We start from the raw sequence: 19,544 nt of genomic DNA on the forward strand, positions 1-19,544 counted from the left end.
TTCAAGTCTTTATGGTGATATGACTCATTTGCAAGTGTATTAGGGGATGTAGCTCAGTGGTAGAGCGTCCGCTTTGCATGCGGAAGGCCCGGGGTTCGATCCCCCGCATCTCCAATATTTTATTTTTTCACCTAGAGGAAATGTGGATTATTAAAGTTATGATGGTGATATGACAGACTTGCAAGTGTATGGGGGGATGTAGCTCAGTGGTAGAGTTTCTGCTTTGCATGCGGAAGGACCGGTGTTCGATTCCCCGCATCTCAAATATTTTTTTTCACTAAAGGAAATTTGGATAATTCAAGTCTTGATGGTAATATGACACACTTGCAAGTGTATTGGGGGATGTAGCTCAGTGGTAGAGCGTCCTCTTCGCATGCGGAAGGCCCGGGGTTCGATCCCCCGCATCTCCAATATTTTCTTTTTTCTCCTAGAGGAAATATGGGCATTTCAAGTCTTTATGGTGATATGACTCACTTGCAAGTGTATTCGGGGATGTAGCTCAGTGGTAGAGCGTCCGCTTTGCATGCGGAAGGTCCGGGGTTCGATCCCCCGCATCTCCAATATTTTCTTCTTTCCCTTAAGGAAATGTGGATTATTCAAGTCTTGAGGGTGATATGACACACTTGCAAGTGTATTGGGGGATGTAGCTCAGTGGTAGAGCGTCCTCTTCGCATGCGGAAGGACCGGGGTTCGATCCCCCGCATCTCCAATATTTTCTTCTTTCCCTTAAGGAAATGTGGATTATTCAAGTCTTGAGGGTGATATGACACACTTGCAAGCGTATTGGGGGATGTAGCTCAGTGGTAGAGCGTCCGCTTCGCATGCGGAAAGCCCGGGGTCCGATCCCCCGCATCTCCAATATTTTCTTTTTTCCCTTAGAGGAAATATGGGCATTTTAAGTCTTTATGACGATATGACTCACTTGTAAGTGTATCAGGGGATGTAGCTCAGTGGTAGAACGTCCGCTTTGCATGCGGAAGGTCCGGGGTTCGATCCCCCGCATCTCCAATATTTTATTTTTTCACCTAGAGGAAATGTGGTTTATTAAAGTTATGATGGTGATATGACTCACTTGCAAGTGTATTTGGGGATGTAGCTCAGTGGTAGAGCATCCGCTTTGCATGCGGAAGGTCCGGGGTTCGATCCCCCGCATCTCCAATATTTTATTTTTTCACCTAGAGGAAATGTGGTTTATTAAAGTTATGATGGTGATATGACAGACTTGCAAGTGTATGGGGGGATGTAGCTCAGTGGTAGAGTTTCCGCTTTGCATGCGGAAGGACCTGTGTTCGATTCCCCGCATCTCAAATATTTTTTTGTCCCTAAAGGAAATTTGGATTATTCAAGTCTTGATGGTAATATGACACACTTGCAAGTGTATTGGGGGATGTAGCTCAGTGGTAGAGCGTCCGCTTCGCATGCGGAAAGCCCGGGGTCCGATCCCCCGCATCTCCAATATTTTCTTTTTTCCCTTAGAAGAAATATGGGCATTTTAAGTCTTTATGACGATATGACTCACTTGTAAGTGTATCAGGGGATGTAGCTCAGTGGTAGAGCGTCCGCTTTGCATGCGGAAGGTCCGGGGTCCGATCCCCCGCATCTCCAATATTTTCTTTTTTCCCTTAGAGGAAATATGGGCATTTTAAGTCTTTATGACGATATGACTCACTTGTAAGTGTATCAGGGGATGTAGCTCAGAGGTAGAGCGTCCGCTTTGCATGCGGAAGGTCCGGGGTTCGATCCCACGCATCTCCGGTATTTTTTTTCCCTATAGAAAATTTGGATTATCAAAGTTTTGATGGTGATATGACACACTTGCAAGTGTATTGGGGGATGTATCTCAGTGGTAGAGCGTCCGTCCGCTTTGCATGCCGAAGGCCCGGGTTCGTTCCCCCGCATCTCCAATATTTGTTTTCCATTAAGTAAATGTGGCATATTCAAGTCTTGATGGTGTTATGACACAGTTGCAAGTGTATTGGGGGATGTAGCTCAGTGGTAGAACGTCCGCTTTGCATGCGGAATGCCCGGGGTTCGAACCTCGCATCTCCAATATATTTTCTTCTTTCCCTAAAGGAAATGTGGATTATTCAAGTCTTCATGGCGATATGACACACTTGCAAGCGTATTGTTGGATGTAGCTCAGTGGTAGAGCGTCCTCTTTGCATGCTGAAGGCCCGAAGATCGATCCCCCGCATCTCCATTATTTTTTTTCCCTAGAGAAAATTTGGATTATTAAAGTTTTGATGGTGATGATAAGACAGACTTGCAAGTGTATTGGGGATGTAGCTCAGTGGTAGAACTTCCGTCCGCTTTGCATGCGGAAGGCCCGGGGTTCGTTCCCCCGCATCTCCAATATTTGTTTTCCATTTAATAAGTGTGGATTATTCAAGTCTTGATGATGTTATGACACACTTGCAAGTGTATTGGGGGATGTAGCTCAGTGGTAGAGCGTCCGCTTCGCATGCGGAAGGCCCGGGGTTCGATCCCCCGCATCTCCAATATTTTCTTTTTTCCCTAAGAGGAAATGTGGATTATTAAAGTTTTGATGGTGCTATGACAGACTTGCAAGTGTATCAGGGGAGGTAGCTCAGTGGTAGAGCGTCCGCTTTGCATGCGGAAGGTCCGGGGTTCGATCCCCCGCATCTCCAATATTTTCTTCTTTCCCTTAAGGAAATGTGGATTATTCAAGTCTTGAGGGTGATATGACACACTTGCAAGTGTATTGGGGGATGTAGCTCAGTGGTAGAGCGTCCTCTTCGCATGCGGAAGGCCCGGGGTTCGATCCCCCGCATCTCCAATATTTTCTTTTTTCTCCTAGAGGAAATATGGGCATTTCAAGTCTTTATGGTGATATGACTCACTTGCAAGTGTATTCGGGGATGTAGCTCAGTGGTAAAGCGTCCGCTTTGCATGCGGAAAATCCGGGGTTCGATCCCCCGCATCTCCAATATTTTCTTCTTTCCCTTAAGGAAATGTGGATTATTCAAGTCTTGAGGGTGATATGACACACTTGCAAGTGTATTGGGGGATGTAGCTCAGTGGTAGAGCGTCCTCTTCGCATGCGGAAGGACCGGGGTTCGATCCCCCGCATCTCCAATATTTTCTTCTTTCCCTTAAGGAAATGTGGATTATTCAAGTCTTGAGGGTGATATGACACACTTGCAAGCGTATTGGGGGATGTAGCTCAGTGGTAGAGCGTCCGCTTCGCATGCGGAAAGCCCGGGGTCCGATCCCCCGCATCTCCAATATTTTCTTTTTTCCCTTAGAGGAAATATGGGCATTTTAAGTCTTTATGACGATATGACTCACTTGTAAGTGTATCAGGGGATGTAGCTCAGTGGTAGAGCGTCCGCTTTGCATGCGGAAGGTCCGGGGTTCGATCCCCCGCATCTCCAATATTTTATTTTTTCACCTAGAGGAAATGTGGTTTATTAAAGTTATGATGGTGATATGACTCACTTGCAAGTGTATTTGGGGATGTAGCTCAGTGGTAGAGCATCCGCTTTGCATGCGGAAGGTCCGGGGTTCGATCCCCCGCATCTCCAATATTTTATTTTTTCACCTAGAGGAAATGTGGTTTATTAAAGTTATGATGGTGATATGACAGACTTGCAAGTGTATGGGGGGATGTAGCTCAGTGGTAGAGTTTCCGCTTTGCATGCGGAAGGACCTGTGTTCGATTCCCCGCATCTCAAATATTTTTTTGTCCCTAAAGGAAATTTGGATTATTCAAGTCTTGATGGTAATATGACACACTTGCAAGTGTATTGGGGGATGTAGCTCAGTGGTAGAGCGTCCGCTTCGCATGCGGAAAGCCCGGGGTCCGATCCCCCGCATCTCCAATATTTTCTTTTTTCCCTTAGAGGAAATATGGGCATTTTAAGTCTTTATGACGATATGACTCACTTGTAAGTGTATCAGGGGATGTAGCTCAGTGGTAGAGCGTCCGCTTTGCATGCGGAAGGTCCGGGGTTCGATCCCCCGCATCTCCAATATTTTATTTTTTCACCTAGAGGAAATGTGGTTTATTAAAGTTATGATGGTGATATGACAGACTTGCAAGTGTATGGGGGGATGTAGCTCAGTGGTAGAGTTTCCGCTTTGCATGCGGAAGGTCCGGGGTTCGATCCCCCGCATCTCCAATATTTTCTTCTTTCCCTTAAGGAAATGTGGATTATTCAAGTCTTGAGGGTGATATGACACACTTGCAAGTGTATTGGGGGATGTAGCTCAGTGGTAGAGCGTCCTCTTCGCATGCGGAAGGACCGGGGTTCGATCCCCCGCATCTCCAATATTTTCTTCTTTCCCTTAAGGAAATGTGGATTATTCAAGTCTTGAGGGTGATATGACACACTTGCAAGCGTATTGGGGGATGTAGCTCAGTGGTAGAGCGTCTTCTTCGCATGCGGAAGGCACGGGATTCCATCCCCCGCATCTCAAATATATTTTCTTCTTTCCCTAAAGGAAATGTGGATTATTCAAGTCTTGAGGGCGATATGACACACTTGCAAGCGTATTGTTGGATGTAGCTCAGTGGTAGAGCGTCCTCTTTGCATGCTGAAGGCCCGGGGTTCGATCCCCCGCATCTCCATTATTTTTTTTCCCTAGAGAAAATTTGGATTATTAAAGTTTTGATGGTGATATGACAGACTTGCAAGTGTATTGGGGGATGTAGCTCAGTGGTAGAATGTCCGTCCGCTTCGCATGCGGAAGGCCCGGGGTTCGATCCCCCGCATCTCCAATATTTTCTTTTTTCCCTAAGAGGAAATGTGGATTATTAAAGTTTTGATGGTGCTATGACAGACTTGCAAGTGTATTTAAGGATGTAGCTCAGTGGTAGAGTTTCCGCTTTGCATGCGGAAGGACCGGTGTTCGATTCCCCGCATCTGAAATATTTTTTTCCCTAAAGGAAATTTTGATTATGAAACTTTTGAGGGTGATTTGACAAACTTGCAAGTGTATTATTGGATGTAGCTCAGTGGTAGAGCGTCCGCTTTGCATGCGGAAGGTCCGGGGTTCGATCCCCCGCATCTCCAATATTTTCTTCTTTCCCTTAAGGAAATGTGGATTATTCAAGTCTTGAGGGTGATATGACACACTTGCAAGTGTATTGGGGGATGTAGCTCAGTGGTAGAGCGTCCTCTTCGCATGCGGAAGGCCCGGGGTTCGATCCCCCGCATCTCCAATATTTTCTTTTTTCCCCTAGAGGAAATATGGGCATTTCAAGTCTTTATGGTGATATGACTCACTTGCAAGTGTATTTGGGGATGTAGCTCAGTGGTAGAGCATCCGCTTTGCATGCGGAAGGTCCGGGGTTCGATCCCCCGCATCTCCAATATTTTATTTTTTCACCTAGAGGAAATGTGGTTTATTAAAGTTATGATGGTGATATGACAGACTTGCAAGTGTATGGGGGGATGTAGCTCAGTGGTAGAGTTTCCGCTTTGCATGCGGAAGGACCGGTGTTCGATTCCCCGCATCTCAAATATTTTTTTGTCCCTAAAGAAATTTGGATTATTCAAGTCTTGATGGTAATATGACACACTTGCAAGTGTATTGGGGGATGTAGCTCAGTGGTAGAGCGTCCGCTTCGCATGCGGAAAGCCCGGGGTACGATCCCCCGCATCTCCAATATTTTCTTTTTTCCCTTAGAGGAAATATGGGCATTTTAAGTCTTTATGACGATATGACTCACTTGTAAGTGTATCAGGGGATGTAGCTCCGTGGTAGAGCGTCCGCTTTGCATGCGGAAGGTCCGGGGTTCGATCCCCCGCATCTCCAATATTTTATTTTTTCACCTAGAGGAAATGTGGATTATTAAAGTTATGATGGTGATATGACAGACTTGCAAGTGTATGGGGGGATGTAGCTCAGTGGTAGAGTTCTGCTTTGCATGCGGAAGGTCCGGGGTTCGATCCCCCGCATCTCCAATATTTTCTTCTTTCCCTTAAGGAAATGTGGATTATTCAAGTCTTGAGGGTGATATGACACACTTGCAAGTGTATTGGGGGATGTAGCTCAGTGGTAGAGCGTCCTCTTCGCATGCGGAAGGACCGGGGTTCGATCCCCCGCATCTCCAATATTTTCTTTTTTCCCCTAGAGGAAATATGGGCATTTTAAGTCTTTATGGCGATATGACACACTTGCAAGTGTATCAGGGGATGTATCTCAGTGGTAGAGCGTCCGCTTTGCATGCGGAAGGTCCGGGGTTCGATCCCCCGCATCTCCAATATTTTCTTCTTTCCCTTAAGGAAATGTGGATTATTCAAGTCTTGAGGGTGATACGACACACTTGCAAGTGTATTGGGGGATGTAGCTCAGTGGTAGAGCGTCCTCTTCGCATGCGGAAGGCCCGGGGTTCGATCCCCCGCATCTCCAATATTTTCTTTTTTCCCCTAGAGGAAATATGGGCATTTTAAGTCTTTATGGTGATATGACTCACTTGCAAGTGTATTTGGGGATGTAGCTCAGTGGTAGAGCATCCGCTTTGCATGCGGAAAGTCCGGGGTTCGATCCCCCGCATCTCCAATATTTTATTTTTTCACCTAGAGGAAGTGTGGTTTATTAAAGTTATGATGGTGATATGACAGACTTGCAAGTGTATGGGGGGATGTAGCTCAGTGGTAGAGTTTCCGCTTTGCATGCGGAAGGACCTGTGTTCGATTCCCCGCATCTCAAATATTTTTTTGTCCCTAAAGGAAATTTGGATTATTCAAGTCTTGATGGTAATATGACACACTTGCAAGTGTATTGGGGGATGTAGCTCAGTGGTAGAGCGTCCGCTTCGCATGCGGAAAGCCCGGGGTCCGATCCCCCGCATCTCCAATATTTTCTTTTTTCCCTTAGAGGAAATATGGGCATTTTAAGTCTTTATGACGACATGACTCACTTGTAAGTGTATCAGGGGATGTAGCTCAGTGGTAGAGCGTCCGCTTTGCATGCGGAAGGTCCGGGGTTCGATCCCCCGCATCTCCAATATTTTATTTTTTCACCTAGAGGAAATGTGGTTTATTAAAGTTATGATGGTGATATGACAGACTTGCAAGTGTATGGGGGGATGTAGCTCAGTGGTAGAGTTTCCGCTTTGCATGCGGAAGGTCCGGGGTTCGATCCCCCGCATCTCCAATATTTTCTTCTTTCCCTTAAGGAAATGTGGATTATTCAAGTCTTGAGGGTGATATGACACACTTGCAAGTGTATTGGGGGATGTAGCTCAGTGGTAGAGCGTCCTCTTCGCATGCGGAAGGACCGGGGTTCGATCCCCCGCATCTCCAATATTTTCTTCTTTCCCTTAAGGAAATGTGGATTATTCAAGTCTTGAGGGCGATATGACACACTTGCAAGCGTATTGTTGGATGTAGCTCAGTGGTAGAGCGTCCTCTTTGCATGCTGAAGGCCCGGGGTTCGATCCCCCGCATCTCCATTAATTTTTTTCCCTAGAGAAAATTTGGAAAATTAAAGTTTTGATGGTGATATGACAGACTTGCAAGTGTATTGGGGGATGTAGCTCAGTGGTAGAATGTCCGTCCGCTTTGCATGCGGAAGGCCCGGGGTTCGATCCCCCGCATCTCCAATATTTTCTTTTTTCCCTAAGAGGAAATGTGGATTATTAAAGTTTTGATGGTGCTATGACAGACTTGCAAGTGTATTTAAGGATGTAGCTCAGTGGTAGAGTTTCCGCTTTGCATGCGGAAGGACCGGTGTTCGATCCCCCGCATCTCCATTATTTTTTTCCCTAGAGAAAATTTGGATTATTAAAGTTTTGATGGTGATATGACAGACTTGCAAGTGTATTGGGGGATGTAGCTCAGTGGTAGAATGTCCGTCCGCTTTGCATGCGGAAGGCCCGGGGTTCGTTCCTCCGCATCTCCAATATTTGTTTTCCATTAAGTAAGTGTGGATTATTCAAGTCTTGATGGTGTTATGACACACTTGCAAGTGTATAGGGGGATGTAGCTCAGTGGTAGAGCGTCCGCTTCGCATGCGGAAGGCCCGGGGTTCGATCCCCCGCATCTCCAATATTTTCTTTTTTCCCTAAGAGGAAATGTGGATTATTAAAGTTTTGATGGTGCTATGACAGACTTGCAAGTGTATTTAAGGATGTAGCTCAGTGGTAGAGTTTCCGCTTTGCATGCGGAAGGACCGGTGTTCGATTCCCCGCATCTGAAATATTTTTTTCCCTAAAGGAAATTTGGATTATGAAACTTTTGAGGGTGATTTGACAAACTTGCAAGTGTATTATTGGATGTAGCTCAGTGGTAGAGCGTCCGCTTTGCATGCGGAAGGTCCGGGGTTCGATCCCCCGCATCTCCAATATTTTCTTCTTTCCCTTAAGGAAATGTGGATTATTCAAGTCTTGAGGGTGATATGACACACTTGCAAGTGTATTGGGGGATGTAGCTCAGTGGTAGAGCGTCCTCTTCGCATGCGGAAGGCCCGGGGTTCGATCCCCCGCATCTCCAATATTTTCTTTTTTCCCCTAGAGGAAATATGGGCATTTCAAGTCTTTATGGTGATATGACTCACTTGCAAGTGTATTTGGGGATGTAGCTCAGTGGTAGAGCATCCGCTTTGCATGCGGAATGTCCGGGGTTCGATCCCCCGCATCTCCAATATTTTATTTTTTCACCTAGAGGAAATGTGGTTTATTAAAGTTATGATGGTGATATGACAGACTTGCAAGTGTATGGGGGGATGTAGCTCAGTGGTAGAGTTTCCGCTTTGCATGCGAAAGGACCGGTGTTCGATTCCCCGCATCTCAAATATTTTTTTGTCCCTAAAGGAAATTTGGATTATTCAAGTCTTGATGGTAATATGACACACTTGCAAGTGTATTGGGGGATGTAGCTCAGTGGTAAAGCGTCCGCTTCGCATGCGGAAAGCCCGGGGTCCGATCCCCCGCATCTCCAATATTTTCTTTTTTCCCTTAGAGGAAATATGGGCATTTTAAGTCTTTATGACAATATGACTCACTTGTAAGTGTATCAGGGGATGTAGCTCAGTGGTAGAGCGTCCGCTTTGCATGCGGAAGGTCCGGGGTTCGATCCCCCGCATCTCCAATATTTTATTTTTTTTACCTAGAGGAAATGTGGTTTATTAAAGTTATGATGGTGATATGACTCACTTGCAAGTGTATTTGGGGATGTAGCTCAGTGGTAGAGCATCCGCTTTGCATGCGGAAGGTCCGGGGTTCGATCCCCCGCATCTCCAATATTTTATTTTTTCACCTAGAGGAAATGTGGTTTATTAAAGTTATGATGGTGATATGACAGACTTGCAAGTGTATGGGGGGATGTAGCTCAGTGGTAGAGTTTCCGCTTTGCATGCGGAAGGACCTGTGTTCGATTCCCCGCATCTCAAATATTTTTTTGTCCCTAAAGGAAATTTGGATTATTCAAGTCTTGATGGTAATATGACACACTTGCAAGTGTATTGGGGGATGTAGCTCAGTGGTAGAGCGTCCGCTTCGCATGCGGAAAGCCCGGGGTCCGATCCCCCGCATCTCCAATATTTTCTTTTTTCCCTTAGAGGAAATATGGGCATTTTAAGTCTTTATGACGATATGACTCACTTGTAAGTGTATCAGGGGATGTAGCTCAGTGGTAGAGCGTCCGCTTTGCATGCGGAAGGTCCGGGGTTCGATCCCCCGCATCTCCAATATTTTATTTTTTCACCTAGAGGAAATGTGGTTTATTAAAGTTATGATGGTGATATGACAGACTTGCAAGTGTATGGGGGGATGTAGCTCAGTGGTAGAGTTTCCGCTTTGCATGCGGAAGGTCCGGGGTTCGATCCCCCGCATCTCCAATATTTTCTTCTTTCCCTTAAGGAAATGTGGATTATTCAAGTCTTGAGGGTAATATGACACACTTGCAAGTGTATTGGGGGATGTAGCTCAGTGGTAGAGCGTCCTCTTCGCATGCGGAAGGACCGGGGTTCGATCCCCCGCATCTCCAATATTTTCTTCTTTCCCTTAAAGAAATGTGGATTATTCAAGTCTTGAGGGCGATATGACACACTTGCAAGCGTATTGTTGGATGTAGCTCAGTGGTAGAGCGTCCTCTTTGCATGCTGGAGGCCCGGGGTTCGATCCCCCGCATCTCCATTTTTTTTTTCCCTAGAGAAAATTTGGATTATTAAAGTTTTGATGGTGATATGACAGACTTGCAAGTGTATTGGGGGATGTAGCTCAGTGGTAGAATGTCCGTCCGCTTTGCATGCGGAAAGCCCGGGGTTCGATCCCCCGCATCTCCAATATTTTCTTTTTTCTCCTAGAGGAAATATGGGCATTTCAAGTCTTTATGGTGATATGACTCACTTGCAAGTGTATTAGGGGATGTAGCTCAGTGGTAGAGCGTCCGCTTTGCATGCGGAAGGTCCGGGGTTCGATCCCCCGCATCTCCAATATGTTCTTTTTTCACCTAGAGGAAATGTGGATTATTAAAGTTTTGATGGTGATATGACAGACTTGCAAGTGTATGGGGGGATGTAGCTCAGTGGTAGAATTTCCGCTTTGCATGCGGAAGGACCGGTGTTCGATTCCCCGCATCTCAAATATTTTTTTCCCTAAAGGAAATTTGGATTATTCAAGTCTTGATGGTAATATGACACACTTGCAAGTGTATTAGGGGATGTAGCTCAGTGGTAGAGCGTCCGCTTTGCATGCGGAAGGTCCGGGGTTCGATCCCCTGCATCTCCAAAATTTTCTTCTTTCCCTTAAGGAAATGTGGATTATTCAAGTCTTGAGGGTGATATGACACACTTGCAAGCGTATTGGGGGATGTAGCTCAGTGGTAGAGCGTCCTCTTCGCATGCGGAAGGCACGGGGTTCGATCCCCCGTATCTCCAATATATTTTCTTCTTTCCCTAAAGGAAATGTGGATTATTCAAGTCTTGAGGGAGATATGACACACCTGCAAGCGTATTCTTGGATGTAGCTCAGTGGTAGAGCCTCCTCTTCGCCTGCTGAAGGCCCGGGGTTCGATCCCCCGCATCTCCAATATTTTCTTTTTTCCCCTAGAGGAAATATGGGCATTTCAAGCCTTTATGGTGATATGACTCACTTGCAAGTGTATTAGGGGATGTAGCTCAGTGGTAGAGCGTCCGCTTTGCATGCGGAAGGTCCGGGGTTCGATCCCCCGCATCTCCAATATTTTCTTCTTTTCCTTAAGGAAATGTGGATTATTCAAGTCTTGAGGGTGATATGACACACTTGCAAGTGTATTGGGGGATGTAGCTCAGTGGTAGAGCGTCCTCTTCGCATGAGGAAGGACCGGTGTTCGATCCCCCGCATCTCCAATATTTTCTTTTTTCCCCTAGAGGAAATATGGGCATTTCAAGTCTTTATGGTGATATGACTCACTTGCAAGTGTATTAGGGGATGTAGCTCAGTGGTAGAGCGTCCGCTTTGCATGCGGAAGGTCCGGGGTTCGATCCCCTGCATCTCCAAAATTTTCTTCTTTCCCTTAAGGAAATGTGGATTATTCAAGTCTTGAGGGTGATATGACACACTTGCAAGGGTATTGGGGGATGTAGCTCAGTGTTAGAGCGTCCTCTTCGCATGCGGAAGGCACGGGGTTCGATCCCCCGCATCTCAAATATATTTTCTTCTTTCCCTAAAGGAAATGTGGATTATTCAAGTCTTGAGGGCGATATGACACACTTGCAAGCGTATTGTTGGATGTAGCTCAGTGGTAGAGCGTCCTCTTTGCATGCTGAAGGCCCGGGGTTCGATCCCCCGCATCTCCATTATTTTTTTTTCACTAGAGAAAATTTGGATTATTAAAGTTTTGATGGTGATATGACAGACTTGCAAGTGTAATGGGGGATGTAGCTCAGTGGTAGAACGTCCGTCCGCTTTGCATGCGGAAGGCCCGGGGTTCGTTACCCCGCATCTCCGATATTTGTTTTCCATTAAGTAAGTGTGGATTATTCAAGTCTTGATGGTGTTATGACACACTTGCAAGTGTATAGGGTGATGTAGCTCAGTGGTAGAGCGTCCGCTTCGCATGCGGAAGGCCCGGGGTTCGATCCCCCGCATCTCCAATATGTTCTTTTTTCACCTAGAGGAAATGTGGATTATTAAAGTTTTGATGGTGATATGACAGACTTGCAAGTGTATGGGGGGATGTAGCTCAGTGGTAGAATTTCCGCTTTGCATGCGGAAGGACCGGTGTTCGATTCCCCGCATCTCAAATATTTTTTTCCCTAAAGGAAATTTGGATTATTCAAGTCTTGATGGTAATATGACACACTTGCAAGTGTATTAGGGGATGTAGCTCAGTGGTAGAGCGTCCGCTTTGCATGCGGAAGGTCCGGGGTTCGATCCCCCGTATCTCCAATACTTTCTTCTTTCCCTTAAGGAAATGTGGATTATTCAAGTCTTGAGTGTGATATGACACACTTGCAAGTGTATTGGGGGATGTAGCTCAGTGGTAGAGCGTCCTCTTCGCATGCGGAAGGCACGGGGTTCGATCCCCCGTATCTCCAATATATTTTCTTCTTTCCCTAAAGGAAATGTGGATTATTCAAGTCTTGAGGGAGATATGACACACCTGCAAGCGTATTCTTGGATGTAGCTCAGTGGTAGAGCCTTCTCTTCGCATGCTGAAGGCCCGGGGTTCGATCCCCCGCATCTCCAATATTTTCTTTTTTCCCCTAGAGGAAATATGGGCATTTCAAGCCTTTATGGTGATATGACTCACTTGCAAGTGTATTAGGGGATGTAGCTCAGTGGTAGAGCGTCCGCTTTGCATGCGGAAGGTCCGGGGTTCGATCCCCCGCATCTCCAATATTTTCTTCTTTCCCTTAAGGAAATGTGGATTATTCAAGTCTTGAGGGTGATATGACACACTTGCAAGTGTATTGGGGGATGTAGCTCAGTGGTAGAGCGTCCTCTTCGCATGAGGAAGGCCCGCGGTTCGATCCCCCGCATCTCCAATATTTTCTTTTTTCCCCTAGAGGAAATATGGGCATTTCAAGTCTTTATAGTAATATGACTCACTTGCAAGTGTATTAGGGGATGTAGCTCAGTGGTAGAGCGTCCGCTTTGCATGCGGAAGGTCCGGGGTTCGATCCCCTGCATCTCCAAAATTTTCTTCTTTCCCTTAAGGAAATGTGGATTATTCAAGTCTTGAGGGTGATATGACACACTTGCAAGCGTATTGGGGGATGTAGCTCAGTGTTAGAGCGTCCTCTTCGCATGCGTAAGGCACGGGGTTCGATCCCCCGCATCTCAAATATATTTTCTTCTTTCCCTAAAGGAAATGTGGATTATTCAAGTCTTGAGGGCGATATGACACACTTGCAAGCGTATTGTTGGATGTAGCTCAGTGGTAGAGCGTCCTCTTTGCATGCTGAAGGCCCGGGGTTCGATCCCCCGCATCTCCATTATTTTTTTTTCACTAGAGAAAATTTGGATTATTAAAGTTTTGATGGTGATATGACAGACTTGCAAGTGTATTGGGGGATGTAGCTCAGTGGTAGAACGTCCGTCCGCTTTGCATGCGGAAGGCCCGGGGTTCGTTCCCCCGCATCTCCGATATTTGTTTTCCATAAAGTAAGTGTGGATTATTCAAGTCTTGATGGTGTTATGACACACTTGCAAGTGTATAGGGTGATGTAGCTCAGTGGTAGAGCGTCCGCTTCGCATGCGGAAGGCCCGGGGTTCGATCCCCCGCATCTCCAATATTTTCTTTTTTCCCTAAGAGGAAATGTGGATTATTAAAGTTTTGATGGTGCTATGACAGACTTGCAAGTGTATTTAAGGATGTAGCTCAGTGGTAGAGTTTCCGCTTTGCATGCGGAAGGACCGGTGTTCGATCCCCCGCATCTCCATTATTTTTTTTCCCTAGAGAAAATTTGGATTATTAAAGTTTTGATGGTGATATGACACACTTGCAAGTGTATTGGGGGATGTAGCTCAGTGGTAGAATGTCCGTCCGCTTTGCATGCGGAAGGCCCGGGGTTCGTTCCCCCGCATCTCCAATATTTGTTTTCCATTAAGTAAGTGTGGATTATTCAAGTCTTGATGGTGTTATGACACACTTGCAAGTGTATAGGGGGATGTAGCTCAGTGGTAGAGCGTCCGCTTCGCATGCGGAAGGCCCGGGGTTTGATCCCCCGCATCTCCAATATTTTCTTTTTTCCCCTAGAGGAAATGTGGATTATTAAAGTTTTGATGGTGCTATGACAGACTAGCAAGTGTATTTGGGGATTTAGCTCAGTGGTAGTTTCCGCTTTGCATGCGGAAGGACCGGTGTTCGATTTCCCGCATCTCAAATATTTTTTCCCTAAATGAAATTTGGATTATTCAAGTCTTGATGGTGATATGACACAATTGCAAGTGTATTGGGGGATGTAGCTCAGTGGTAGAGCATCCTCTTCGCATGCGGAAGGCACGGGGTTCGATCCCCCGTATCTCCAATATATTTTCTTCTTTCCCTAAAGGAAATGTGGATTATTCAAGTCAAGAGGGCGATATGACACACTTGCAAGTGTATTGGGGGATGTAGCTCAGTGGTAGAGCGTCCTCTTCGCATGAGGAAGGCCCGGGGTTCGATCCCCCACATCTCCAATATTTTCATTTTTCCCCTAGAGGAAATATGGGCATTTCAAATCTTTATGGTGATATGACTCACTTGCAAGTGTATTAGGGGATGTAGCTCAGTGGTAGAGCGTCCGCTTTGCATGCGGAAGGTCCGGGGTTCGATCCCCCGCATCTCCAATATTTTCTTCTTTCCCTTAAGGAAATGTGGATTATTCAAGTCTTGAGGGTGATATGACACACTTGCAAGCGTATTGGGGGATGTAGCTCAGTGTTAGAGCGTCCTCTTCGCATGCGGAAGGCACGGGGTTCGATCCCCCGCATCTCAAATATATTTTCTTCTTTCCCTAAAGGAAATGTGGATTATTAAAATTTTGATGGTGCTATGACACACTTGCAAGTGTATTTAAGGATGTAGCTCAGTGGTAGAGTTTCCGCTTTGCATGCGGAAGGACCGGTGTTCGATCCCCCGCATCTCCATTATTTTTTTTCCCTAGAGAAAATTTGGATTATTAAAGTTTTGATGGTGATATGACAGACTTGCAAGTGTATTGGGGGATGTAGCTCAGTGGTAGAATGTCCGTCCGCTTTGCATGCGGAAGGCCCGGGGTTCGTTCCCCCGCATCTCCAATATTTGTTTTCCATTAAGTAAGTGTGGATTATTCAAGTCTTGATGGTGTTATGACACACTTTCAAGTGTATAGGGGGATGTAGCTCAGTGGTAGAGCGTCCGCTTCGCATGCGGAAGGCCCGGGGTTCGATCCCCCGCATCTCCAATATTTTCTTTTTTCCCTAAGAGGAAATGTGGATTATGAAACTTTTGAGGGTGATTTGACAAACTTGCAAGTGTATTATTGGATGTAGCTCAGTGGTAGCGCGTCCGCTTTGCATGCGGAAGGCCCGGGGTTCGATCCCCCGCATCTCCAATATTTTCTTTTTTCCCTAAGAGGAAATGTGGATTATTAAAGTTTTGATGGTGCTATGACAGACTTGCAAGTGTATCAGGGGATGTAGCTCAGTGGTAGAGCGTCCGCTTTGCATGCGGAAGGTCCGGGGTTCGATCCCCCGCATCTCCAATATTTTCTTCTTTCCCTTAAGGAAATGTGGATTATTCAAGTCTTGAGGGTGATATGACACACTTGCAAGTGTATTGGGGGATGTAGCTCAGTGGTAGAGCGTCCTCTTCGCATGCGGAAGGCCCGGGGTTCGATCCCCCGCATCTCCAATATTTTCTTTTTTCCCCTAGAGGAAATATGGGCATTTCAAGTCTTTATGGTGATATGACTCACTTGCAAGTGTATTTGGGGATGTAGCTCAGTGGTAGAGCGTCCGCTTTGCATGCGGAAGGTCCGGGGTTCGATCCCCCGCATCTCCAATATTTTATTTTTTCACCTAGAGGAAATGTGGTTTATTAAAGTTATGATGGTGATATGACAGACTTGCAAGTGTATGGGGGGATGTAGCTCAGTGGTAGAGTTTCCGCTTTGCATGCGGAAGGACCGGTGTTCGATTCCCCGCATCTCAAATATTTTTTTTCCCTAAAGGAAATTTGGATTATTCAAGTCTTGATGGTAATATGACACACTTGCAAGTGTATTGGGGGATGTAGCTCAGTGGTAGAGCGTCCGCTTCGCATGCGGAAAGCCCGGGGTCCGATCCCCCGCATCTCAAATATTTTCTTTTTTCCCCTAGAGGAAATATGGGCATTTCAAGTCTTTATGACGATATGACTCACTTGTAAGTGTATCAGGGCATGTAGCTCAGTGGTAGAGCGTCCGCTTTGCATGCGGAAGGTCCGGGGTTCGATCCCCCGCATCTCCAATATTTTCTTCTTTCCCTTAAGGAAATGTGGATTATTCAAGTCTTGAGGGTGATATGACACACTTGCAAGTGTATTGGGGGATGTAGCTCAGTGGTAGAGCGTCCTCTTCGCATGCGGAAGGCCCGGGGTTCGATCCCCCGCATCTCCAATAGTTTCTTTTTTCCCCTAGAGGAAATATGGGCATTTCAAGTCTTTATGGTGATATGACTCACTTGCAAGTGTATTTGGGGATGTAGCTCAGTGGTAGAGCGTCCGCTTTGCATGCGGAAGGTCCGGGGTTCGATCCCCCGCATCTCCAATATTTTATTTTTTCACCTAGAGGACATGTGGTTTATTAAAGTTATGATGGTGATATGACAGACTTGCAAGTGTATGGGGGGATGTGGCTCAGTGGTAGAGTTTCCGCTTTGCATGCGGAAGGACCGGTGTTCGATTCCCCGCATCTCAAATATTTTTTTTCCCTAAAGGAAATTTGGATTATTCAAGTCTTGATGGTAATATGACACACTTGCAAGTGTATTGGGGGATGTAGCTCAGTGGTAGAGCGTCCGCTTCGCATGCGGAAAGCCCGGGGTCCGATCCCCCGCATCTCCAATATTTTCTTTTTTCCCCTAGAGGAAATATAAGCATTTCAAGTCTTTATGACGATATGACTCACTTGTAAGTGTATCAGGGCATGTAGCTCAGTGGTAGAGCGTCCGCTTTGCATGCGGAAGGTCCGGGGTTCGATCCCCCGCATCTCCAATATTTTCTTCTTTCCCTTAAGGAAATGTGGATTATTCAAGTCTTGAGGGTGATATGACACACTTGCAAGTGTATTGGGGGATGTAGCTCAGTGGTAGAGCGTCCTCTTCGCATGCGGAAGGCCCGGGGTTCGATCCCCCGCATCTCCAATAGTTTCTTTTTTCCCCTAGAGGAAATATGGGCATTTCAAGTCTTTATGGTGATATGACTCACTTGCAAGTGTATTTGGGGATGTAGCTCAGTGGTAGAGCGTCCGCTTTGCATGCGGAAGGTCCGGGGTTCGATCCCCCGCATCTCCAATATTTTATTTTTTCACCTAGAGGACATGTGGTTTATTAAAGTTATGATGGTGATATGACAGACTTGCAAGTGTATGGGGGGATGTGGCTCAGTGGTAGAGTTTCCGCTTTGCATGCGGAAGGACCGGTGTTCGATTCCCCGCATCTCAAATATTTTTTTCCCTAAAGGAAATTTGGATTATTCAAGTCTTGATGGTAATATGACACACTTGCAAGTGTATTGGGGGATGTAGCTCAGTGGTAGAGCGTCCGCTTCGCATGCGGAAAGCCCGGGGTCCGATCCCCCGCATCTCAAATATTTTCTTTTTTCCCCTAGAGGAAATATGGGCATTTCAAGTCTTTATGACGATATGACTCACTTGTAAGTGTATCAGGGCATGTAGCTCAGTGGTAGAGCGTCCGCTTTGCATGCGGAAGGTCCGGGGTTCGATCCCCCGCATCTCCAATATTTTCTTCTTTCCCTTAAGGAAATGTGGATTATTCAAGTCTTGAGGGTGATATGACACACTTGCAAATGTATTGGGGGATGTAGCTCAGTGGTAGAGCGTCCTCTTCGCATGCGGAAGGACCGGGGTTCGATCCCCCGCATCTCCAATATTTTCTTTTTTCACCTAGAGGAAATATGGGCATTTCAAGTCTTTATGGTGATATGACTCACTTGCAAGTGTATTTGGGGATGTAGCTCAGTGGTAGAGCGTCCGCTTTGCATGCGGAAGGTCCGGGGTTCGATCCCCCGCATCTCCAATATTTTATTTTTTCACCTAGAGGAAATGTGGATTATTAAAGTTATGATGGTGATATGACAGACTTGCAAGTGTATGGGGGGATGTAGCTCAGTGGTAGAGTTTCTGCTTTGCATGCGGAAGGACCGGTGTTCGATTCCCCGCATCTCAAATATTTTTTTTCACTAAAGGAAATTTGGATAATTCAAGTCTTGATGGTAATATGACACACTTGCAAGTGTATTGGGGGATGTAGCTCAGTGGTAGAACGTCCGCTTCGCATGCGGAAAGCCCGGGGTCCGATCCCCCGCATCTCCAATATTTTCTTTTTTCCCCTAGAGGAAATATGGGCATTTCAAGTCTTTATGACGATATGACTCACTTGTAAGTGTATCAGGGCATGTAGCTCAGTGGTAGAGCGTCCGCTTTGCATGCGGAAGGTCCGGGGTTCGATCCCCCGCATCTCCAATATTTTCTTCTTTTCCTTAAGGAAATGTGGATTATTCAAGTCTTGAGGGTGATATGACACACTTGCAAGTGTATTGGGGGATGTAGCTCAGTGGTAGAGCGTCCTCTTCGCATGCGGAAGGACCGGGGTTCGATCCCCCGCATCTCCAATATTTTCTTTTTTCACCTAGAGGAAATATGGGCATTTCAAGTCTTTATGGTGATATGACTCACTTGCAAGTGTATTTGGGGATGTAGCTCAGTGGTAGAGCGTCCGCTTTGCATGCGGAAGGTCCGGGGTTCGATCCCCCGCATCTCCAATATTTTATTTTTTCACCTAGAGGAAATGTGGATTATTAAAGTTATGATGGTGATATGACAGACTTGCAAGTGTATGGGGGGATGTAGCTCAGTGGTAGAGTTTCTGCTTTGCATGCGGAAGGACCGGTGTTCGATTCCCCGCATCTCAAATATTTTTTTTCACTAAAGGAAATTTGGATAATTCAAGTCTTGATGGTAATATGACACACTTGCAAGTGTATTGGGGGAAGTAGCTTAGTGGTAGAGCTTCCGCTTCGCATGCGGAAAGCCCGGGGTTCGATCCCCCGCATTTCCAATATTTTCTTTTTTCTCCTAGAGGAAATATGGGCATTTCAAGTCTTTATGGTGATATGACTCACTTGCAAGTGTATTAGGGGATGTAGCTCAGTGGTAGAGCGTCCTCTTTGCATGCTGAACGCCCGGGGTTCGATCCCCCGCATCTCCATTATTTTTTTTCCCTAGAGAAAATTTGGATTATTAAAGTTTTGATGGTGATATGACAGACTTGCAAGTGTATTGGGGGATGTAGCTCAGTGGTAGAACGTCCGTCCGCTTTGCATGCGGAAGGCCCGGGGTTCGTTCCCCCGCATCTCCAATATTTGTTTTCCATTAAGTAAGTGTGGATTATTCAAGTCTTGATGGTG

General features: G+C 46.1%; 109 non-coding genes across 109 annotated transcripts; all 109 read left to right on the forward strand.

The window, feature by feature from the left end:
- Nucleotides 1–42: 42 nt before the first annotated feature.
- Trnaa-ugc lies at nt 43–114 on the forward strand. The gene has a single exon. It is a non-coding gene; the product is annotated as a tRNA-Ala (tRNA).
- A 78-nt stretch (nt 115–192) lies between these two features.
- On the forward strand, nt 193–264 carry Trnaa-ugc. The gene has a single exon. It is a non-coding gene; the product is annotated as a tRNA-Ala (tRNA).
- A 74-nt stretch (nt 265–338) lies between these two features.
- Nucleotides 339–410, forward strand: Trnaa-cgc. Its single transcript has one exon. It is a non-coding gene; the product is annotated as a tRNA-Ala (tRNA).
- A 78-nt stretch (nt 411–488) lies between these two features.
- Nucleotides 489–560, forward strand: Trnaa-ugc. The gene has a single exon. It is a non-coding gene; the product is annotated as a tRNA-Ala (tRNA).
- Nucleotides 561–637: 77 nt separating this feature from the next.
- Nucleotides 638–709, forward strand: Trnaa-cgc. Its single transcript has one exon. It is a non-coding gene; the product is annotated as a tRNA-Ala (tRNA).
- A 77-nt stretch (nt 710–786) lies between these two features.
- On the forward strand, nt 787–858 carry Trnaa-cgc. The gene has a single exon. It is a non-coding gene; the product is annotated as a tRNA-Ala (tRNA).
- Nucleotides 859–936: 78 nt separating this feature from the next.
- On the forward strand, nt 937–1,008 carry Trnaa-ugc. Its single transcript has one exon. It is a non-coding gene; the product is annotated as a tRNA-Ala (tRNA).
- Nucleotides 1,009–1,086: 78 nt separating this feature from the next.
- On the forward strand, nt 1,087–1,158 carry Trnaa-ugc. The gene has a single exon. It is a non-coding gene; the product is annotated as a tRNA-Ala (tRNA).
- Nucleotides 1,159–1,383: 225 nt separating this feature from the next.
- Nucleotides 1,384–1,455, forward strand: Trnaa-cgc. Its single transcript has one exon. It is a non-coding gene; the product is annotated as a tRNA-Ala (tRNA).
- Nucleotides 1,456–1,533: 78 nt separating this feature from the next.
- On the forward strand, nt 1,534–1,605 carry Trnaa-ugc. Its single transcript has one exon. It is a non-coding gene; the product is annotated as a tRNA-Ala (tRNA).
- Nucleotides 1,606–1,683: 78 nt separating this feature from the next.
- Trnaa-ugc lies at nt 1,684–1,755 on the forward strand. The gene has a single exon. It is a non-coding gene; the product is annotated as a tRNA-Ala (tRNA).
- A 521-nt stretch (nt 1,756–2,276) lies between these two features.
- Nucleotides 2,277–2,352, forward strand: Trnaa-ugc. Its single transcript has one exon. It is a non-coding gene; the product is annotated as a tRNA-Ala (tRNA).
- Nucleotides 2,353–2,426: 74 nt separating this feature from the next.
- On the forward strand, nt 2,427–2,498 carry Trnaa-cgc. The gene has a single exon. It is a non-coding gene; the product is annotated as a tRNA-Ala (tRNA).
- Nucleotides 2,499–2,576: 78 nt separating this feature from the next.
- Nucleotides 2,577–2,648, forward strand: Trnaa-ugc. The gene has a single exon. It is a non-coding gene; the product is annotated as a tRNA-Ala (tRNA).
- A 77-nt stretch (nt 2,649–2,725) lies between these two features.
- On the forward strand, nt 2,726–2,797 carry Trnaa-cgc. Its single transcript has one exon. It is a non-coding gene; the product is annotated as a tRNA-Ala (tRNA).
- A 78-nt stretch (nt 2,798–2,875) lies between these two features.
- On the forward strand, nt 2,876–2,947 carry Trnaa-ugc. The gene has a single exon. It is a non-coding gene; the product is annotated as a tRNA-Ala (tRNA).
- A 77-nt stretch (nt 2,948–3,024) lies between these two features.
- Trnaa-cgc lies at nt 3,025–3,096 on the forward strand. Its single transcript has one exon. It is a non-coding gene; the product is annotated as a tRNA-Ala (tRNA).
- A 77-nt stretch (nt 3,097–3,173) lies between these two features.
- On the forward strand, nt 3,174–3,245 carry Trnaa-cgc. The gene has a single exon. It is a non-coding gene; the product is annotated as a tRNA-Ala (tRNA).
- A 78-nt stretch (nt 3,246–3,323) lies between these two features.
- On the forward strand, nt 3,324–3,395 carry Trnaa-ugc. Its single transcript has one exon. It is a non-coding gene; the product is annotated as a tRNA-Ala (tRNA).
- Nucleotides 3,396–3,473: 78 nt separating this feature from the next.
- Trnaa-ugc lies at nt 3,474–3,545 on the forward strand. Its single transcript has one exon. It is a non-coding gene; the product is annotated as a tRNA-Ala (tRNA).
- A 225-nt stretch (nt 3,546–3,770) lies between these two features.
- Trnaa-cgc lies at nt 3,771–3,842 on the forward strand. Its single transcript has one exon. It is a non-coding gene; the product is annotated as a tRNA-Ala (tRNA).
- A 78-nt stretch (nt 3,843–3,920) lies between these two features.
- Trnaa-ugc lies at nt 3,921–3,992 on the forward strand. The gene has a single exon. It is a non-coding gene; the product is annotated as a tRNA-Ala (tRNA).
- Nucleotides 3,993–4,070: 78 nt separating this feature from the next.
- Trnaa-ugc lies at nt 4,071–4,142 on the forward strand. Its single transcript has one exon. It is a non-coding gene; the product is annotated as a tRNA-Ala (tRNA).
- Nucleotides 4,143–4,219: 77 nt separating this feature from the next.
- On the forward strand, nt 4,220–4,291 carry Trnaa-cgc. Its single transcript has one exon. It is a non-coding gene; the product is annotated as a tRNA-Ala (tRNA).
- A 230-nt stretch (nt 4,292–4,521) lies between these two features.
- On the forward strand, nt 4,522–4,591 carry Trnaa-ugc. Its single transcript has one exon. It is a non-coding gene; the product is annotated as a tRNA-Ala (tRNA).
- A 74-nt stretch (nt 4,592–4,665) lies between these two features.
- Trnaa-cgc lies at nt 4,666–4,741 on the forward strand. The gene has a single exon. It is a non-coding gene; the product is annotated as a tRNA-Ala (tRNA).
- A 225-nt stretch (nt 4,742–4,966) lies between these two features.
- On the forward strand, nt 4,967–5,036 carry Trnaa-ugc. The gene has a single exon. It is a non-coding gene; the product is annotated as a tRNA-Ala (tRNA).
- Nucleotides 5,037–5,113: 77 nt separating this feature from the next.
- Trnaa-cgc lies at nt 5,114–5,185 on the forward strand. Its single transcript has one exon. It is a non-coding gene; the product is annotated as a tRNA-Ala (tRNA).
- Nucleotides 5,186–5,263: 78 nt separating this feature from the next.
- Trnaa-ugc lies at nt 5,264–5,335 on the forward strand. Its single transcript has one exon. It is a non-coding gene; the product is annotated as a tRNA-Ala (tRNA).
- Nucleotides 5,336–5,413: 78 nt separating this feature from the next.
- On the forward strand, nt 5,414–5,485 carry Trnaa-ugc. Its single transcript has one exon. It is a non-coding gene; the product is annotated as a tRNA-Ala (tRNA).
- A 74-nt stretch (nt 5,486–5,559) lies between these two features.
- Nucleotides 5,560–5,631, forward strand: Trnaa-cgc. The gene has a single exon. It is a non-coding gene; the product is annotated as a tRNA-Ala (tRNA).
- A 78-nt stretch (nt 5,632–5,709) lies between these two features.
- Trnaa-ugc lies at nt 5,710–5,781 on the forward strand. Its single transcript has one exon. It is a non-coding gene; the product is annotated as a tRNA-Ala (tRNA).
- A 78-nt stretch (nt 5,782–5,859) lies between these two features.
- On the forward strand, nt 5,860–5,930 carry Trnaa-ugc. Its single transcript has one exon. It is a non-coding gene; the product is annotated as a tRNA-Ala (tRNA).
- A 77-nt stretch (nt 5,931–6,007) lies between these two features.
- Trnaa-cgc lies at nt 6,008–6,079 on the forward strand. The gene has a single exon. It is a non-coding gene; the product is annotated as a tRNA-Ala (tRNA).
- Nucleotides 6,080–6,157: 78 nt separating this feature from the next.
- Trnaa-ugc lies at nt 6,158–6,229 on the forward strand. Its single transcript has one exon. It is a non-coding gene; the product is annotated as a tRNA-Ala (tRNA).
- A 77-nt stretch (nt 6,230–6,306) lies between these two features.
- On the forward strand, nt 6,307–6,378 carry Trnaa-cgc. Its single transcript has one exon. It is a non-coding gene; the product is annotated as a tRNA-Ala (tRNA).
- A 78-nt stretch (nt 6,379–6,456) lies between these two features.
- On the forward strand, nt 6,457–6,528 carry Trnaa-ugc. Its single transcript has one exon. It is a non-coding gene; the product is annotated as a tRNA-Ala (tRNA).
- Nucleotides 6,529–6,753: 225 nt separating this feature from the next.
- On the forward strand, nt 6,754–6,825 carry Trnaa-cgc. The gene has a single exon. It is a non-coding gene; the product is annotated as a tRNA-Ala (tRNA).
- Nucleotides 6,826–6,903: 78 nt separating this feature from the next.
- Trnaa-ugc lies at nt 6,904–6,975 on the forward strand. Its single transcript has one exon. It is a non-coding gene; the product is annotated as a tRNA-Ala (tRNA).
- A 78-nt stretch (nt 6,976–7,053) lies between these two features.
- Nucleotides 7,054–7,125, forward strand: Trnaa-ugc. The gene has a single exon. It is a non-coding gene; the product is annotated as a tRNA-Ala (tRNA).
- A 77-nt stretch (nt 7,126–7,202) lies between these two features.
- Nucleotides 7,203–7,274, forward strand: Trnaa-cgc. Its single transcript has one exon. It is a non-coding gene; the product is annotated as a tRNA-Ala (tRNA).
- Nucleotides 7,275–7,353: 79 nt separating this feature from the next.
- Nucleotides 7,354–7,423, forward strand: Trnaa-ugc. Its single transcript has one exon. It is a non-coding gene; the product is annotated as a tRNA-Ala (tRNA).
- Nucleotides 7,424–7,497: 74 nt separating this feature from the next.
- Trnaa-ugc lies at nt 7,498–7,573 on the forward strand. Its single transcript has one exon. It is a non-coding gene; the product is annotated as a tRNA-Ala (tRNA).
- Nucleotides 7,574–7,653: 80 nt separating this feature from the next.
- Nucleotides 7,654–7,723, forward strand: Trnaa-ugc. The gene has a single exon. It is a non-coding gene; the product is annotated as a tRNA-Ala (tRNA).
- A 223-nt stretch (nt 7,724–7,946) lies between these two features.
- Trnaa-cgc lies at nt 7,947–8,018 on the forward strand. The gene has a single exon. It is a non-coding gene; the product is annotated as a tRNA-Ala (tRNA).
- Nucleotides 8,019–8,243: 225 nt separating this feature from the next.
- On the forward strand, nt 8,244–8,313 carry Trnaa-ugc. The gene has a single exon. It is a non-coding gene; the product is annotated as a tRNA-Ala (tRNA).
- Nucleotides 8,314–8,390: 77 nt separating this feature from the next.
- Trnaa-cgc lies at nt 8,391–8,462 on the forward strand. Its single transcript has one exon. It is a non-coding gene; the product is annotated as a tRNA-Ala (tRNA).
- A 78-nt stretch (nt 8,463–8,540) lies between these two features.
- Nucleotides 8,541–8,612, forward strand: Trnaa-ugc. The gene has a single exon. It is a non-coding gene; the product is annotated as a tRNA-Ala (tRNA).
- A 225-nt stretch (nt 8,613–8,837) lies between these two features.
- Nucleotides 8,838–8,909, forward strand: Trnaa-cgc. The gene has a single exon. It is a non-coding gene; the product is annotated as a tRNA-Ala (tRNA).
- A 78-nt stretch (nt 8,910–8,987) lies between these two features.
- On the forward strand, nt 8,988–9,059 carry Trnaa-ugc. The gene has a single exon. It is a non-coding gene; the product is annotated as a tRNA-Ala (tRNA).
- Nucleotides 9,060–9,138: 79 nt separating this feature from the next.
- On the forward strand, nt 9,139–9,210 carry Trnaa-ugc. The gene has a single exon. It is a non-coding gene; the product is annotated as a tRNA-Ala (tRNA).
- Nucleotides 9,211–9,435: 225 nt separating this feature from the next.
- On the forward strand, nt 9,436–9,507 carry Trnaa-cgc. The gene has a single exon. It is a non-coding gene; the product is annotated as a tRNA-Ala (tRNA).
- Nucleotides 9,508–9,585: 78 nt separating this feature from the next.
- Nucleotides 9,586–9,657, forward strand: Trnaa-ugc. Its single transcript has one exon. It is a non-coding gene; the product is annotated as a tRNA-Ala (tRNA).
- A 78-nt stretch (nt 9,658–9,735) lies between these two features.
- On the forward strand, nt 9,736–9,807 carry Trnaa-ugc. The gene has a single exon. It is a non-coding gene; the product is annotated as a tRNA-Ala (tRNA).
- Nucleotides 9,808–9,884: 77 nt separating this feature from the next.
- Trnaa-cgc lies at nt 9,885–9,956 on the forward strand. The gene has a single exon. It is a non-coding gene; the product is annotated as a tRNA-Ala (tRNA).
- Nucleotides 9,957–10,178: 222 nt separating this feature from the next.
- Nucleotides 10,179–10,254, forward strand: Trnaa-ugc. Its single transcript has one exon. It is a non-coding gene; the product is annotated as a tRNA-Ala (tRNA).
- Nucleotides 10,255–10,332: 78 nt separating this feature from the next.
- Trnaa-ugc lies at nt 10,333–10,404 on the forward strand. The gene has a single exon. It is a non-coding gene; the product is annotated as a tRNA-Ala (tRNA).
- Nucleotides 10,405–10,627: 223 nt separating this feature from the next.
- Nucleotides 10,628–10,699, forward strand: Trnaa-ugc. The gene has a single exon. It is a non-coding gene; the product is annotated as a tRNA-Ala (tRNA).
- A 77-nt stretch (nt 10,700–10,776) lies between these two features.
- Trnaa-cgc lies at nt 10,777–10,848 on the forward strand. Its single transcript has one exon. It is a non-coding gene; the product is annotated as a tRNA-Ala (tRNA).
- Nucleotides 10,849–11,077: 229 nt separating this feature from the next.
- Nucleotides 11,078–11,149, forward strand: Trnaa-ugc. Its single transcript has one exon. It is a non-coding gene; the product is annotated as a tRNA-Ala (tRNA).
- Nucleotides 11,150–11,226: 77 nt separating this feature from the next.
- Trnaa-cgc lies at nt 11,227–11,298 on the forward strand. The gene has a single exon. It is a non-coding gene; the product is annotated as a tRNA-Ala (tRNA).
- Nucleotides 11,299–11,376: 78 nt separating this feature from the next.
- Trnaa-ugc lies at nt 11,377–11,448 on the forward strand. Its single transcript has one exon. It is a non-coding gene; the product is annotated as a tRNA-Ala (tRNA).
- A 230-nt stretch (nt 11,449–11,678) lies between these two features.
- Trnaa-ugc lies at nt 11,679–11,748 on the forward strand. Its single transcript has one exon. It is a non-coding gene; the product is annotated as a tRNA-Ala (tRNA).
- A 225-nt stretch (nt 11,749–11,973) lies between these two features.
- Trnaa-cgc lies at nt 11,974–12,045 on the forward strand. The gene has a single exon. It is a non-coding gene; the product is annotated as a tRNA-Ala (tRNA).
- Nucleotides 12,046–12,268: 223 nt separating this feature from the next.
- Trnaa-ugc lies at nt 12,269–12,340 on the forward strand. Its single transcript has one exon. It is a non-coding gene; the product is annotated as a tRNA-Ala (tRNA).
- A 77-nt stretch (nt 12,341–12,417) lies between these two features.
- Trnaa-cgc lies at nt 12,418–12,489 on the forward strand. Its single transcript has one exon. It is a non-coding gene; the product is annotated as a tRNA-Ala (tRNA).
- A 229-nt stretch (nt 12,490–12,718) lies between these two features.
- On the forward strand, nt 12,719–12,790 carry Trnaa-ugc. The gene has a single exon. It is a non-coding gene; the product is annotated as a tRNA-Ala (tRNA).
- A 77-nt stretch (nt 12,791–12,867) lies between these two features.
- Nucleotides 12,868–12,939, forward strand: Trnaa-cgc. The gene has a single exon. It is a non-coding gene; the product is annotated as a tRNA-Ala (tRNA).
- A 78-nt stretch (nt 12,940–13,017) lies between these two features.
- On the forward strand, nt 13,018–13,089 carry Trnaa-ugc. The gene has a single exon. It is a non-coding gene; the product is annotated as a tRNA-Ala (tRNA).
- A 230-nt stretch (nt 13,090–13,319) lies between these two features.
- Nucleotides 13,320–13,389, forward strand: Trnaa-ugc. Its single transcript has one exon. It is a non-coding gene; the product is annotated as a tRNA-Ala (tRNA).
- A 75-nt stretch (nt 13,390–13,464) lies between these two features.
- On the forward strand, nt 13,465–13,540 carry Trnaa-ugc. The gene has a single exon. It is a non-coding gene; the product is annotated as a tRNA-Ala (tRNA).
- A 74-nt stretch (nt 13,541–13,614) lies between these two features.
- Nucleotides 13,615–13,686, forward strand: Trnaa-cgc. The gene has a single exon. It is a non-coding gene; the product is annotated as a tRNA-Ala (tRNA).
- An 80-nt stretch (nt 13,687–13,766) lies between these two features.
- Nucleotides 13,767–13,836, forward strand: Trnaa-ugc. The gene has a single exon. It is a non-coding gene; the product is annotated as a tRNA-Ala (tRNA).
- Nucleotides 13,837–13,910: 74 nt separating this feature from the next.
- Trnaa-ugc lies at nt 13,911–13,986 on the forward strand. The gene has a single exon. It is a non-coding gene; the product is annotated as a tRNA-Ala (tRNA).
- Nucleotides 13,987–14,060: 74 nt separating this feature from the next.
- Nucleotides 14,061–14,132, forward strand: Trnaa-cgc. Its single transcript has one exon. It is a non-coding gene; the product is annotated as a tRNA-Ala (tRNA).
- A 220-nt stretch (nt 14,133–14,352) lies between these two features.
- On the forward strand, nt 14,353–14,424 carry Trnaa-cgc. The gene has a single exon. It is a non-coding gene; the product is annotated as a tRNA-Ala (tRNA).
- A 79-nt stretch (nt 14,425–14,503) lies between these two features.
- On the forward strand, nt 14,504–14,575 carry Trnaa-cgc. Its single transcript has one exon. It is a non-coding gene; the product is annotated as a tRNA-Ala (tRNA).
- A 78-nt stretch (nt 14,576–14,653) lies between these two features.
- On the forward strand, nt 14,654–14,725 carry Trnaa-ugc. Its single transcript has one exon. It is a non-coding gene; the product is annotated as a tRNA-Ala (tRNA).
- A 230-nt stretch (nt 14,726–14,955) lies between these two features.
- On the forward strand, nt 14,956–15,025 carry Trnaa-ugc. Its single transcript has one exon. It is a non-coding gene; the product is annotated as a tRNA-Ala (tRNA).
- A 74-nt stretch (nt 15,026–15,099) lies between these two features.
- Nucleotides 15,100–15,175, forward strand: Trnaa-ugc. Its single transcript has one exon. It is a non-coding gene; the product is annotated as a tRNA-Ala (tRNA).
- A 74-nt stretch (nt 15,176–15,249) lies between these two features.
- On the forward strand, nt 15,250–15,321 carry Trnaa-cgc. Its single transcript has one exon. It is a non-coding gene; the product is annotated as a tRNA-Ala (tRNA).
- An 80-nt stretch (nt 15,322–15,401) lies between these two features.
- Nucleotides 15,402–15,471, forward strand: Trnaa-ugc. Its single transcript has one exon. It is a non-coding gene; the product is annotated as a tRNA-Ala (tRNA).
- A 78-nt stretch (nt 15,472–15,549) lies between these two features.
- Trnaa-ugc lies at nt 15,550–15,621 on the forward strand. The gene has a single exon. It is a non-coding gene; the product is annotated as a tRNA-Ala (tRNA).
- Nucleotides 15,622–15,698: 77 nt separating this feature from the next.
- On the forward strand, nt 15,699–15,770 carry Trnaa-cgc. Its single transcript has one exon. It is a non-coding gene; the product is annotated as a tRNA-Ala (tRNA).
- A 78-nt stretch (nt 15,771–15,848) lies between these two features.
- Trnaa-ugc lies at nt 15,849–15,920 on the forward strand. The gene has a single exon. It is a non-coding gene; the product is annotated as a tRNA-Ala (tRNA).
- A 78-nt stretch (nt 15,921–15,998) lies between these two features.
- Trnaa-ugc lies at nt 15,999–16,070 on the forward strand. Its single transcript has one exon. It is a non-coding gene; the product is annotated as a tRNA-Ala (tRNA).
- A 74-nt stretch (nt 16,071–16,144) lies between these two features.
- Trnaa-cgc lies at nt 16,145–16,216 on the forward strand. The gene has a single exon. It is a non-coding gene; the product is annotated as a tRNA-Ala (tRNA).
- A 78-nt stretch (nt 16,217–16,294) lies between these two features.
- On the forward strand, nt 16,295–16,366 carry Trnaa-ugc. The gene has a single exon. It is a non-coding gene; the product is annotated as a tRNA-Ala (tRNA).
- A 77-nt stretch (nt 16,367–16,443) lies between these two features.
- On the forward strand, nt 16,444–16,515 carry Trnaa-cgc. The gene has a single exon. It is a non-coding gene; the product is annotated as a tRNA-Ala (tRNA).
- Nucleotides 16,516–16,593: 78 nt separating this feature from the next.
- Trnaa-ugc lies at nt 16,594–16,665 on the forward strand. The gene has a single exon. It is a non-coding gene; the product is annotated as a tRNA-Ala (tRNA).
- A 78-nt stretch (nt 16,666–16,743) lies between these two features.
- On the forward strand, nt 16,744–16,815 carry Trnaa-ugc. Its single transcript has one exon. It is a non-coding gene; the product is annotated as a tRNA-Ala (tRNA).
- Nucleotides 16,816–16,889: 74 nt separating this feature from the next.
- Trnaa-cgc lies at nt 16,890–16,961 on the forward strand. Its single transcript has one exon. It is a non-coding gene; the product is annotated as a tRNA-Ala (tRNA).
- A 78-nt stretch (nt 16,962–17,039) lies between these two features.
- Trnaa-ugc lies at nt 17,040–17,111 on the forward strand. The gene has a single exon. It is a non-coding gene; the product is annotated as a tRNA-Ala (tRNA).
- A 77-nt stretch (nt 17,112–17,188) lies between these two features.
- Trnaa-cgc lies at nt 17,189–17,260 on the forward strand. The gene has a single exon. It is a non-coding gene; the product is annotated as a tRNA-Ala (tRNA).
- A 78-nt stretch (nt 17,261–17,338) lies between these two features.
- On the forward strand, nt 17,339–17,410 carry Trnaa-ugc. The gene has a single exon. It is a non-coding gene; the product is annotated as a tRNA-Ala (tRNA).
- Nucleotides 17,411–17,488: 78 nt separating this feature from the next.
- Nucleotides 17,489–17,560, forward strand: Trnaa-ugc. The gene has a single exon. It is a non-coding gene; the product is annotated as a tRNA-Ala (tRNA).
- A 73-nt stretch (nt 17,561–17,633) lies between these two features.
- Trnaa-cgc lies at nt 17,634–17,705 on the forward strand. The gene has a single exon. It is a non-coding gene; the product is annotated as a tRNA-Ala (tRNA).
- Nucleotides 17,706–17,783: 78 nt separating this feature from the next.
- On the forward strand, nt 17,784–17,855 carry Trnaa-ugc. Its single transcript has one exon. It is a non-coding gene; the product is annotated as a tRNA-Ala (tRNA).
- Nucleotides 17,856–17,932: 77 nt separating this feature from the next.
- Trnaa-cgc lies at nt 17,933–18,004 on the forward strand. The gene has a single exon. It is a non-coding gene; the product is annotated as a tRNA-Ala (tRNA).
- A 78-nt stretch (nt 18,005–18,082) lies between these two features.
- On the forward strand, nt 18,083–18,154 carry Trnaa-ugc. The gene has a single exon. It is a non-coding gene; the product is annotated as a tRNA-Ala (tRNA).
- A 78-nt stretch (nt 18,155–18,232) lies between these two features.
- Trnaa-ugc lies at nt 18,233–18,304 on the forward strand. The gene has a single exon. It is a non-coding gene; the product is annotated as a tRNA-Ala (tRNA).
- Nucleotides 18,305–18,378: 74 nt separating this feature from the next.
- On the forward strand, nt 18,379–18,450 carry Trnaa-cgc. Its single transcript has one exon. It is a non-coding gene; the product is annotated as a tRNA-Ala (tRNA).
- Nucleotides 18,451–18,528: 78 nt separating this feature from the next.
- Trnaa-ugc lies at nt 18,529–18,600 on the forward strand. Its single transcript has one exon. It is a non-coding gene; the product is annotated as a tRNA-Ala (tRNA).
- A 77-nt stretch (nt 18,601–18,677) lies between these two features.
- On the forward strand, nt 18,678–18,749 carry Trnaa-cgc. Its single transcript has one exon. It is a non-coding gene; the product is annotated as a tRNA-Ala (tRNA).
- Nucleotides 18,750–18,827: 78 nt separating this feature from the next.
- On the forward strand, nt 18,828–18,899 carry Trnaa-ugc. The gene has a single exon. It is a non-coding gene; the product is annotated as a tRNA-Ala (tRNA).
- A 78-nt stretch (nt 18,900–18,977) lies between these two features.
- Nucleotides 18,978–19,049, forward strand: Trnaa-ugc. The gene has a single exon. It is a non-coding gene; the product is annotated as a tRNA-Ala (tRNA).
- Nucleotides 19,050–19,123: 74 nt separating this feature from the next.
- Trnaa-cgc lies at nt 19,124–19,195 on the forward strand. The gene has a single exon. It is a non-coding gene; the product is annotated as a tRNA-Ala (tRNA).
- A 78-nt stretch (nt 19,196–19,273) lies between these two features.
- On the forward strand, nt 19,274–19,345 carry Trnaa-ugc. Its single transcript has one exon. It is a non-coding gene; the product is annotated as a tRNA-Ala (tRNA).
- Nucleotides 19,346–19,419: 74 nt separating this feature from the next.
- Nucleotides 19,420–19,495, forward strand: Trnaa-ugc. Its single transcript has one exon. It is a non-coding gene; the product is annotated as a tRNA-Ala (tRNA).
- The last annotated feature ends 49 nt before the right edge of the window (nt 19,496–19,544 follow it).

This window comes from Nematostella vectensis, chromosome 7 (assembly GCF_932526225.1).
Source record: "Nematostella vectensis chromosome 7, jaNemVect1.1, whole genome shotgun sequence".
NCBI lineage: Eukaryota > Metazoa > Cnidaria > Anthozoa > Actiniaria > Edwardsiidae > Nematostella > Nematostella vectensis.